Source organism: Carassius gibelio, chromosome B18 (genome assembly GCF_023724105.1).
Source record: "Carassius gibelio isolate Cgi1373 ecotype wild population from Czech Republic chromosome B18, carGib1.2-hapl.c, whole genome shotgun sequence".
Taxonomy (NCBI): Eukaryota; Metazoa; Chordata; class Actinopteri; order Cypriniformes; family Cyprinidae; genus Carassius; species Carassius gibelio.
In genome coordinates, this window is record NC_068413.1 from 4524190 (window position 1) to 4538037 (window position 13848).

Below are 13848 nucleotides of genomic sequence, written 5' to 3' on the forward strand. Positions count from 1 at the left end.
ATAAGAACTAAGGACTTCAAAAACACTACAAATACACAGACACGCAGCTGGGAACTAAAAAACATGATGAAGACAGGCACAGGAAGTACCAAATAAGGAAACATGTGACACTATGCACTGTATTTTATCATTTAAAAGCTGCTTGCGATGGGCTTTTTGTTCTCAACGCCACCTGCATTTGTTTATTATCAGTGTATTACAAAGGTAAACAAACAGATTTCAGTACTTCAAAAGGTTGGTATATTAACATTATATCAGTTAATGAAATTACTATATTTAGCTGTAAATTTAAGGTAAAACCATAAAACCTAAAACGTTGTTACCATATTTTTTTCGAGGTAGAATTCCGGCATCCACAGCTGCAGTTTTTTTTTTTACCATAAATTGTATGGATTTTTTTTTTTTTTTTTTTTTTTTTTTTTTACAATGTACATACTTTATTTGATTCATTATATTACATATTACACTTATAAAACATAAGCCTATTTATCATTGGAAAGTGGTTATAAATATGTGTACATTTAAATGTAACTTAATTTGAGTGCTGTTTATTAAAATAAAAGGTTTAATATGAATATAAATAGAATATTGATAAATAGCAATTGAATTTAATATATTTTGGGTCAATTTTAACCTTTAATATTATTATAATGCATCAAGTGAGAAGGTTTCCAGTTTTCAGCATTATTTGACAGAATTCTTTTTTTTTTTTTTTTTACTTAAGAAACATTTACAGGTACATAAAATATTTCCAAAAGAATCAATATTGAAACAAGACCAGTATCAAATCGAATCGAGAGCTTGAAGTTGTGCAATCTGCAACCACATAGCAAAACCACAACAGGCAAGTGTGACCTTTGACACACAGTATTGAATGCACTACATGTTTCTGAATCCTTTTGTAAGATGCATCTGAAGGCTGTTTGATGATAATAAATGTGTTGCAGATTAGAAAAAGGCCTTGGAGCAGCAATAGTAGAGGGACACAATTAAATATTAAAAATGCTTCTGTAATAGCTGTAAGGCCACTGATCCATAAACAGGACACAGAAGTATAGCCGGAAAAACTCCAAACACAGCAAATCCAGAAAGCGGAGCATGAGGACAAGTCCTGCAAGACAGAGTGACCTACATGTTTTATTAAGACTTTTGTGTGACTCGAAAGCAAGCCACATTTCCCGAGATATGAAATGGAGTTGAGTGAGTTCCCCATTAATCGCATTCTATGGATTAAGATATTCAGAGAAGAGCAGAGAGAGAGAGAGAGCAGAGAGATATTCCAGAGAGAGCAGAGAGATAAAGTGTATGTCAGGATGCTGTGAATCAGTGGGGAAGTGGCGACTTAGAGAAGCGCTGTCAGGAGCCAAAGACTGAAGCTGATAAAACACATCATTTATTTACACACACACACACACACACACAATAGATACATCTTCTACAATCAGTAGTAGACTCCTAAAGGACAAAATAGTTTGTTTCATTTTGGGCTACATGCCCAAACTTTTCCAGTCAACTGTGATCCCTCCCGCCAAGCCGTCGCTGTCAGTAATTACTATCATTAGAAAGTCTTCATTCCAGTCTAGAAGAGATGTACGTTACGCTATGTTTAACATCTCAGTCGTATCAGATGTAGTCTGCTTCAGTCACTCAACATGCGCTGAAATGAATTTTAAGACAGATACCGAATCCCCTGTTCATTGTTACCCCAAAACTGAACTATACGCTGTATATACAAAGGTTAGTAAATGAGTTAACGACACCTACTGGGTGAACCTAACATAATCCGATTTCAAAAAAAGAAAGACTTGAAAGAAGCCTGTTAGTCCCATTGAGAATTTGTGCTTCACGGCTGTAGCCTTTCCCAAATTCTAATACAGTATTTTACAATAATTTTTCTATAGCCTATAAAATAAAAAAATCTGCTTAAATAAATGCAGTGAATCTAAATTCTAAGCAGTTTTATTAGTTTTAAATGTAATTAAGTTTTTAAAGTAGGGGTTTACCCTATTTTACCCTATCATGAATTCATTTTAATATTAACATTATTTATCTGTTTATTTATCTTTATTTATCATCATCTTCATTGAAATTGATCATATGACCATTTTATTAATGCTTTTTTATGCCACTTTAGCAGGTTTCTGATATTTATTTATATATTTATATTTTCTGATATTTATTTATCAAAGAACCTTGATCTGGTGCTATGTGGAACCATTTTTTTTTTACATTTCTTTAATCATGCTAATGTTGCTCCAAGCTCATGACAATAAACCCTGAAGAAGAAATGTTTAAATATTGTACAAATAATTCTTTGCCATTAATGGACATACAGCTGGTCAATGAGAGCTGGATCAGTCTGATTTGTGAATGAATCAGTCAGTTCAGTTTTGTAAACTGATTCATTTGAAAAAATTAGACTTGCAAAGTAGAACTACAGAGGGGTCAATGTCAAGATTTTCAATAAAGCTGCAGTCCGTAACTCTTTTTGGTTAAAAATGATCCGAAATCAATATTTGAGCAAGTACATAACCAGCCAGTGTTCAAAACTATCCCCTTTAGCCCGATTCACAACGGTTAGCTTAAAATAATGTGTACTGGTAAGTTTTCATGGAAAATTTGTGCATGCTGCCGGATAGTTTATAGACTAATTAGAGATTAGACTGTACAGAAATAGAAATCTACATAACTAATACACACTATACTCATAGTCACGAAATGCTGATTTTTTTAACATTAATAATTTTGAGAATAAAGTATAACAATAATAATAATTTGCACAGTTTGATTTGATATGAGCTAACCAATCTTGAGATTAAATCACCATTTAGTGCAATTTATTGTAATGCTTTTTTCCTCAGTTGGTCAGAACAAACATGGCAGACTTGTTACTTGTTCAGATGACAATATACAGTGAAAATTCCTATTTTGGATCATAAAATTCAAGACGTAGGCTAGAATCTGTGATTGCGAAGCCCACACTGGTATATCCACACTGGTGTGGTGATAATAATTCCACAAACAGCTGCAATTGCAGGATTTCAAACAGAGATGGTTACAAAGAGGCAGAACTTACTGACTGGAGCTTTAATAATAATAATAATAATAATAATAATAATAATAAACAAGTCATATGGGCCACTTTAATGATACTTTTACAATTTCATTTGTCATTTTGAAGCTTGACAGCTACAGGCACATTCACTGACATTACATTTAAAAGAGTGGCGAACATATTCTTCAAAAATATGCCATCTGTGCCTTACAGAAGAAAGAAAGTCAAGCAGGTTTGGTAGAAAATGAAATGAGTGAATTATGACAGAATTTAAGAGTTTAACTAATCTGACCTGGAGGAAGAAAATAAATTTTCTCACACGAAAAGTTGTTACTTACCTTCTTCATTGCATTGTACTTATTTTTCTACCAAAATAATCTGTCTGAATTTCAACCTAAACCCAATAGACACAATCGACTGTTGGGCTGCACTAAGAAAAAAAACCATTCTGTTATCATAATAATGTGTTAGCATCTAGTTTGAGAATCAGTTAGCTTTGTAAATGTGAGATTGTAGAGCTCTGTAGAGTGTAGAAGTGCTCTGCAGCAACAACGCTGCTCCTCCGAAAAAAAAAAAAAAAAAACACTACAAAGCTGTTCTTTTTGCTCAGAAATGGATTTACTTGGCAGCGAGTGGGACTGCCAGACTGCTGAAATCTCTGCATATCACTTTCTCTTTCTCTCTGCATGCACACAGACAGACACACTCAAACATCTCTTTATTGATTTGATGCATGACTTATGCAACAGAATTGCTGTTTTGAAGGAGTCTGAAGAGGCTAGCCTACTTTATAAAATCACTTTCAGTGGGAACGCCACCCTCTGGCAGCCACCGCGTGATGCATTTGACATGCTCATTCTTCTCATCATGATCTAACGCTACTCTTTTACTCTTACACAATGATGCCTTTCAATGCAAATTTCATATTATAGCAAGCCAAGAAGACGAGAACACTTTGGAAGTCCGTGTTTGCATGCATATGCAACCGCGCAGCACCTTTGCTGTGTATGTAAGAATATTACAATGTATTGATGGCATCTTTAGTGTTCAGCTCCATACTCTTTCCATATTAATGAATATGAAGGGAAGGCTTTTGAAAGCTTGACGGGGCCTTGGAGTCTCTTACTAAAGCAGAATTTTCGAACAGAGTTCTGCACCCAGGGGCTTCGTCGCAGGGAAAAACGCAGTCTAACAAAGGTAGACTTCCTAAGCGAAGAGAGAACACATGCGTAGGAGGAAGAAAAATATAAGCAGTCAGGATGCTTTAACGCTTATGGAGATAAACAGCATTCGCATCACTGAGCTCACAAATACTTCAGCTGTGTTCACAGTGGTTTACATGCTTGCCATTTTAGGGTTGGACTTGGAATGCTGTTTATCGCATGTTTTGGGTTTTTAGAAAACACATGTGTATGGTGACAAGGTACAGAATGCAAAAAAATCCATTGCTGCTTTATGTTTATCTTATGTAATTATCAAGAAATTATTTCTAATGTGTTTGTAATAGAGTGAGATCTCAGTCTCATTTAAGGCGCATCTGACAGATGGATAGCCAGCATATGTGCAAGTCTAGTTATAGCGCGTTGGGCTGTGGAAGAACTTATTTACATGCGCTGAGCGGACCACACTGTTGAAAGGCTAATTATTACTGCACAGCACTTTACTGCATCATATTCAGTAAATGTAGTGCTGTCCGGTCTTATACAAGGCCATTCTGCATCTTACTAATTCAAACTCCCACACAAGCACACGTGTGTACAAAACAGCCCATTGCACAAACATGCATGCTGATGGAGAGAAGCACGCTTGTGCACACATGCATAAAATCTTGCAAATCCCAGCAGACAGTTTGAATAACAACTTTGACGCATGCTAATTAGCAAACGCTATTGTGTGCATGAGCATGTGCAGTTTTATTAGAAGCTGTAAATTCCATGCACATATGCATGGTTATAGAATGCATACATTGTGAGCTTTCAACACAACACACTCTCAGGCATTTCAACAGGGTGGTCTGGCATATTCAAAGCCAACTCCTCCAGTAACAATGATTTCTTTAGAATCAGAATCAGAATGTGCTTTATTGCCAGGTATGTTTACACATACAAGGAATTTGTTTTCGTGACAGAAGCTCCACAGTACAACAGAATGACAGCGACAGAACATAAAACACATAATAAAAGAATAAAAAATACAAATAAGTAGATAGCACCCACACCCACATTAGCGCACCCACATTCACACACAATCCACACATCATCGACTGATTCTCAGGCAGCATGAAAAAAAAAAAAAAAATGCATATATATATATATATATATATATATATATATATATATATATATATATATATATATATATATATATATATATATATATATATATATGGATGAATAGTTAAATTATCATAATTTGATGAATGTCAGTCTATGAAAAATTAAGTATAATTTTATGCCTTATATTATTAATAATAAACTATTCGATTTTGATGCATTTGATATATATTCGATACGTTGAATGTGTGATTTGTATATTTGTATCTAGGAGAATACTAAAAAATATTAAAAAGTATTGAAATGACAAAAAAAACTAAACAAACAAGAACAATAAATAAGCAAATGTATTTTCTTAAAAAATGCATAATATACTCATGATATATTCTACATATGATGCATATTCTACATCAATATCTATAATAATCTATCTATCTATCTATCTATCTATCTATCTATCTATCTATCTATCTATCTATACTGTATATATATATCTCACACACACACATTTTACATTTTTATTATTCTTCTATAAACACATATGCAAAACATGTGCGCATCATTACATTTATAGACCTTTAATGACACTCACTCTCCATTGCAACCCTGGACGACACAGACATTGTTTGCCTTTATCAGTGGCTGAGATGAAGTGAAAGTCCCTTTACATGTGTGTACTCTATTCTGTAGTGTTCTCCAGCTTAACTACTTGTGCTAATTATTATTCCAAATGAGTTAAAGCCACACCTCTGTTGCGTGCAGAATATCAGAACATCATCAGGCTTTACAACCTCACGTCTCATTATAACATTCATTGCTCCAACCTAACGCAACAGAGGTATTAAAATTCAGCGCAGACCCCCGATGCAATAAATTATGAATAATCCTCGTCTTTTCTCTGGTTAACTTACAGATCCAGGTGAAGTCTAAAGTACAGCTACCACACTGTTGCTGAAACTGACTGTAAGGATGCAAAACGAGACTAATTACAAGTGAGTCTATTATTTGATGTTTATTATTCAAAGTGACTTAAATATATGAGAAAGAGAGCAGTCCTCTTGGAGATACCAGAGATGATGTGTGTTGATCAAGGACAGAATGATTCATGTTCAAAGCTGAAACCTTTCATTCACCACTAGTAACAAACTCTTACGCCAAGAAAACCCTTAAAATGAAAGGGGTTTTAACTTGGTGCAGATCTTTAACCACTAAGCAACATTACCACTTTTTCCAGAATTTCTAAACATACACAATAAATGCTCATACAAAACTTTTGGACAATTTTTTCCCCATGCGTATTCCAGTGAGTTCTGAAGCACTGTTTTCTTGTGTTTTTTTCCTTGTAGTGTTTTCTCCAGCAATTCACTCAAAACAGACCGAATTTTATGGGTAAGATATATACGCATGAGATATAAAAACATTTTACCCAGTGAGTTTTAACTTCACTTTAGAATTCAAAGTGTTTAAAGACTTTTACGCATTGCATCTGTGTAAACTAAGACGGGCATGATGAGTTTAAAAGCATGAAAAGTTTTCTCACGCAATCCTGGTGTCTTTTTAAACATTTTAGACCCCATATACAAGTTTAAAACATTTCTGAATAATCATTTTGCCTTCATTTTTATGCATTACCATATACTCATAAATGAACAATGTCACAGCAGCCCTGATTTATGGAGCTCATTCTGCACTTTGGCTTATCTACAGCATCATTTCTCTTTGCATTCATACCCAATCCATTTCTCCAGTGTTATAAAACAGCAGCAAAGATTATTTAGTATTCTGTGTGAAAAAAAATGCATTACCTCTGTTAAACATTCCTTCTGTCTGCAATCTTGCATTTTTCCTCTTCTTTGCCGTATTTCAAACTGTTCCTTAACTCCGTTTGTGTGGGTCCGCACGCAGGGAGCGCAGCAGAGAGGCTGACAACACTGCCCTCACTCATCAGAGAGCGAGCGAGTGAGAGCTAGAGAGAGAGAGGGAGGGAGAGGGAGAGAGAAATAGTGCCGTTGCTGTAGTAGAAAACACACGTCTGGCGTTTGGGATGCTGCCTCGCCTCAGGATGCTTCTGTCTCCTAGCAACAACAATCGATCTGGAGAGGATGCATTTTTTATTGGCCAAAGAGAGAAAACTCACCTTTAAACAATTAATACGAGTTGCACGCTCAAACAGATAAAGATCAGCTACCTAGATAATGCATTTGCGAGGTTGGGAGGTATAAAGAGAGAAAGCAGCAAACATTACCTACAGGAGCACATGGTCAGGGTCTCAGGTGTGCTATGATTCTGTCCGTAGTCCTAATTGGGTATTAGTTATATTAATGCATACAGTAGATCAACATTATGAATTGCATGTGTATTTTTCAAATGCATGTTTAAATGCAACAAAACATTGATCGGTTATGAGTGGGGGTATCAGCAGTGTGAAATGAGCTCTGCCCACCGACAGCAGTCTGCAGTGATGTTAGATATGCAGCCAGATCATTTTCATTCTGCATACAAACACATCTCTGAGAGTATTAATTATGCGCAGGGAGACCATGGTCATTTCAGTTTAAGGTAATTGTTTAGATAACCAATTTAACATCTGCAATCTGTCATCTTTATTGTGTGTGGCTACACTCCTGTCTCATTATGCTGACCCTATTGAGACGTCCGCACACTTGTAAACATTTGAGCATGTTGTGCTTTACAGTGTAGGATAAGCAGTAAGACTTCTGTCCTTCAATACTTAATCATTCTGTCTCAGACGTGATGTCAACGAGGTCTGTTGGGTGTCATTAAAATGCAAGTATTTAAGCCTGTGGTTCCCCTCGAATGGGCTGCAATTGGACGGAGCAAAGGCGCATGCATGGTTGCACTTGTGTGTGTGGCGCTCTGCTTTGTCCACACTTTACTGCAATATAACAAAATACAAAATGTTCATTTGCAGAGGAATTTTGTTTTTATACTTGATTGACTCTTATGATGTATGCATTTTGATGTTTAATTTCTGTATTGTAAGAAACCACATACTGATTGTGTGTGTGTGTGTGTGGTAAAACTAGTTGGCATGCACTATATGGTGTTTAGCTTATGTTGTACAAGCACTGATGTGAGGCATAAGTGCACACCGATCACACACAAACACACATTTACTTCACTAAACATGGACAATGACAGACTTCTAAATAATTAAATAAAGATAGTGACACATTGAATTAAACATCTATTGTTTATCTCTTTACAGGACATCCATAATTGTCATATCTAGTTTTGTTAGATAAGTACACACACATACACACTGGTTTTCATGGTTTATGGTGGCATTCCATAGACGTAATGGTTTTTATAACGTACAAATTTTATTTTCTATCTCTTTACCCCAACCCTACCACTCACATAAAACTTTATGCTATTTTAGATTTTCTAAAAACTTCATTCTATATGATTTATTACCTTAATTCCTCATAGAGACCAAGAAATGTCTCCACAAGGTGAAAATTTAATGGTATTACTACATTATACACCCAAAACAAAGGCAATACAAGGACCACACACACACACACGTTTGTTTTTGGTGAAAAGGCGTAATGCATAGGCATAATGGTTTTTATACAGTACAAACTGTATATTCTATGGCCCTACACCAACCCTACACCTAACCCTAACCCTCACAGGAAACTTTGTGCATTTTTACTTTCTCAATAATAATAATAATAATAATAATAATAATAATAATAACTAGATAAAAAAGTTCGTCAAGACAAACTTTAAGTTGGCTTGAGAAAGCCTGGCCAGTTTAAAGAGTTTAAAATTTAATTTTAAGTTAAGTTAAAAAGTTTGATAATTGCTATGCAGTTGCTAGGGTACCCGGAGTGGTTGCTAAGGTGTTGCTATGCGGTTGCTAGGGTACCCGGAGAGGTTGCTAAGGTGTTGCTATGCGGTTGCTAGGGTATCTGGGATGGTTGCTAGGGTGTTGCTATGCGGTTGCTAGGGTACCCTGAGTGGTTGCTAAGGTGTTGCTATGTGGTTGCTAGGGTACCCGGAGTGGTTGCTAAGGTGTTGCTATGCGGTTGCTAGGGTACCCAGAGTGGTTGCTAAGGTGTTGCTATGCGGTTGCTACGGAACACTTAGTGGTTGCTAAGGTGTTGCTATGCGGTTGCTAAGGTACCCTGAGTGGTTTCTAGGATGTTGCTATGCGGTTGCTAGGGTATCTGGGATGGTTGCTAGGGTGTTGCTATGCGGTTGCTAGGGTACTCTGAGTGGTTGCTAAGGTGTTGCTATGCGGTTGCTAGGGTACCTGGGATGGTTGCTAGGGTGTTGCTATGCGGTTGCTAGGGTACCCTGAGTGGTTGCTAAGGTGTTGCTATGCGGTTGCTAGGGTACCTGGGATGGTTGTTAGGGTGTTGCTATGCGGTTGCTAGGGTACCCTGAGTGGTTGCTAAGGTGTTGCTATGCGGTTGCTAGGGTATCTGGGATGGTTGCTAGGGTGTTGCTATGCGGTTGCTAGGGTACCCTGAGTGGTTACTAAGGTGTTGCTATGCGGTTGCTAGGGTTTCTGGGAAGGTTGCTAGGGTGTTGCTATGCGGTTGCTAGGGTACCCTGAGTGGTTGCTAAGGTGTTGCTATGCGGTTGCTATGGTATCTGGGATAGTTGCTAGGGTGTTGCTATGCGGTTGCTAGGGTTTTGTAATGAGGTTGCTAGGATACCCTGGGTGGTTTCTACGTTAGTTTGGATAGCTGCTAGAGTGTTGCTATGAAGATAGATAGATAGATAGATAGATAGATTAAAAACAGTCAGATTATAGATAGATAGATAGATAGATAGATAGATAGATAGATTAGAAACAGATAGATTGTAGATAGATAGATAGATAGATAGATAGATTAGAAACAGATAGATTGTAGTTAGATAGATAGATAGATAGATAGATAGATAGATTAGAAACAGTCAGATTATAGATAGATAGATAGATAGATAGATAGATAGATTAGAAACAGTCAGATTGTAGATAGATAGATTTTTTAGATAGATAGATAGATAGATAGATAGATAGATAGATTAGAAACAGATAGATTGTAGTTAGATAGATAGATAGATAGATTAGAAACAGTCAGATTATAGATAGATAGATAGATAGATAGATAGATAGATAGATAGATTAGAAACAGTCAGATTATAGATAGATAGATAGATAGATAGATAGATAGATAGATAGATAGATAGATAGATAGATTAGAAACAGTCAGATTATAGATAGATAGATAGATAGATAGATAGATAGATAGATAGATAGATAGATAGATAGATAGATAGATAGATAGATAGATAGATAGATAGATATGATATGATAGATGAGTTTGAATGAGTTTGAATGGGTTAGTAATAGTACATAGAATATGTACATAGTACATAGACTATGAGTTTAATGGGCTTCAGTGTGTTTAGATTTGAATTTTTGACAGTTGGAGTTTGACGGAATGTTCAGATGAGCAGAGGCTTTTCAATGTAAGTCTATGGGAGTTTTTATGATTTTTAATCTTCATTTTTATGAAAACCGTAAGTCCGATCAGTTAGAAAAGATATAGCACACCCGGGGAGATCAGTCTGAAGAGCTGGGCCGAGTTTGGAGTCTGTAGAGTTAAAGCTCTAGGAGGAGTTAGAGTCAGAAGTTTTAGTCTCAGAAAAGGAAGAATAATAATAATAAGTTTAAGACGGATTTCAGTAAGTTGGCTTTCTCAAGCCAACTTAATAATAAAAACTAATTCTGTATGATTTATAAGCATTTTGAAAAAATGGGGACATGTGTTATGTCCTCATAAGTCACCCTCTCCTTGTAATACCTGTGTCATACCCATGTCATTATACAGAGTTGTGTCTTGATATGTCACAAAAACAAGAGCACACACACACACACACACCAGATAAACTGTATTAGTCCATCCACATGAGCTTAATATGAGTGTATCTTTATGTTAAGGTGTTTCATTTTGTTAAGGTGGGTTTTTTTTTACATTATCAACATGATTACGTCATTATATGCATTCATACATTATAATAAATTACATTAGAGTTAATATCATGCACTTTTACAATATAAAAAATAGTTAAGGAGGTGGAGTCCAATCTTGAAACAATATTTATGCCATTGTAATGGTGACCTCCAGTAGTGAGTAATGCATATCAAGGGGAATGGAAATTGGCAGCATTTTTAATACCACGCCGGGTCCGTTGCTAAACAAATGAGACTTAAGAGGAATTATTTGAGCAAAGACCCTCCGGGGTGTGCTGTTAGACCACCCCCCCCACCCAATTTCCCTTCCTCTCTCTCTCTCCTTTCTCACTTTTTCTCTCTCTCTCTCATTTCTGGTTCTGTCCTCTAAAAGTGACAGATGATCTAACGGGCCGTTAACAGCTACATATGAGATTTACAAATGTGCCAGTCTTATTGCATGGGGATGCATGTTGTTGGGAATGAGTAGTGACTTCCAGATGGAAGACATTTATGGGTTGCCTACCGATGTGAATTATTTAACCTCTCTGTCATTGCTTAATATCTCTTTTGAGGCATGTAATCGACTATTTTGTTAGTCTGAGGTGGAATATACTGTGTTTATACAAATGAATTTGTGGATACAAGCATAATGATCTATAAATAGGTCTTCGGGCAAAGCATTACAAATAATACAGTGCATATTATTGTGACTAATCAACATGTTTCATGTATGACCCCATTAGAGTTTTGTAGCTTTCTTTGTTAATCTTTGTTAGCTTTGAGGTCTATAAGCTAGTGTACTCCTTAAAGTTTAGACCAAACAAAATTTAGAGAAATATATTAAATAATGATTTCTATTTTTACATATTTTAAAATATTATTTATTTTTGTGATACTAAGCTGAATTTACATCAGCCATTACTCCATGTCTAAAGTGTCACATGATCCTTCAGAAATTATTTCAATATGCTGATTTATTGTTAGAATGATCAATGCTAGCAACAGTTGTACTGCCAAATATATATATATATATATATATATATATATATATATATATATATATATATATATATATATATGAATAAAAAGTATATGAAAAGTATATATTAATATTATATATAAAATTATACATTCATATATGGTGAATAAAAAGTTAAAAAGAACAGTATTTATTCTAAATATAAATATTTTCTAACAATATAAATCTTTGCTATCACTTCTTATCATTTTAACACATCCTTGCTGAATAAAAGTTTTAATTACTTAAAAATAATAATAATAATTTACTGACCTCAAACTTTTAAAAGGTAGTGTATATTGTTAGAAAATATTTCATTTTTAACTAAATGCTCTTCTTTTAACTTTTTATTCATCAAAGAATTCTGAAAAAAGTATCACAGGTTCCGAAAAAATATTATCCAGCACAGCGGTTTCCAGCACTGATAATAAATCAGCATATTAGAATAATTTCTGAAGGATCATGTGACACTGAAGACTAGGGCTGTCAGTATTATGAAATCTGGCTGACGATTAATTGTCTAAAAATAGTCACCGTTATTGCGTTAGTGTTATTGTTATTGCGTTATTCCATTATTAATTGTCTGTTTTAGGGATTGGTGATTATGACGTTTATGATGATTAACTGTCTGTTTTTTATGGCTTTCATTATATAATTTTGATTAATTTAAGGGTTCAGTAAATAATTAAGATGTTATGTTTTAATCTTTTTTTATTTTTTATTTTGCAGTGTAAGGTTAAATTCTAAGAATACCGATCAATACCGATCCAACACCAGCGCTATTTTTTTTCTACACCACTACAGAATATTAGTAGCCTACTGTGTTTGTGGAACTATTGGTCACTCTTTTTTAAACCCTTTGTCAAACATAATCCACTAAATACTTACTTCCTCATTATAAAGAAAAACTAAATTTGAATAAAAATATATAACTAGCTGAATGTATAAATTAGCAGCTTTAAAAAAAAAATCTTTGGTTCATAAAATAAAATTTAAACATGTTTTTTTCTGTTAACTACTTGTATTCTTACAAAATACATAGAAATCATAGAAAAATAAAGGCTTCTAATAATCTTTCTGTGTGCAAAACTTTGATAATGTTAAACGCTTCAACCAGAGTGGCACAACGCTCTTATGCACATCCAGGGTGCAGAATGATGTGCTTGAAGCATCATACAGTAAGTCACAGCGCACTGCCCTCCACATGGTACAAACAGAGAAGATAAATGAGAGAGCAATGAACTCCAGCAAGATGTAATTTTAATGCAAATCTCTAGACCTTTATCTTCACAACAAGTATTATAATGAGAATATATCACCATGGAGAAAGAGTTTTACAGTGCTGACTGTCATAAATGTGACTTGCTGTTTAAATACTGAGGGGAGAATGACAGACAGCTGCAGCAGAAGGAAGATGACTTTATGTAAACTTAAATTAAACAATGTAAATACAGTCCTGTCCCTCACATTAAGAAATGGAATTGCTTCAGATGATATAGGCTATACAGTGCATGAAAAGCAGGTG

General features: G+C 35.0%; 1 protein-coding gene across 1 annotated transcript in view; it reads right to left on the bottom strand.

Moving 5' to 3' along the window:
• Positions 1-7943, bottom strand: part of LOC127977304 (metabotropic glutamate receptor 3-like) — a 41286-nt gene extending 33343 nt beyond the window's left edge. Inside the window, exon 1 of the mRNA XM_052582138.1 lies at positions 7134-7943. The gene's annotated coding sequence lies outside the window, so the exon portion shown is untranslated. The remainder of the gene's footprint in view (positions 1-7133) is intronic.
• Positions 7944-13848: the final 5905 nt, after the last annotated feature.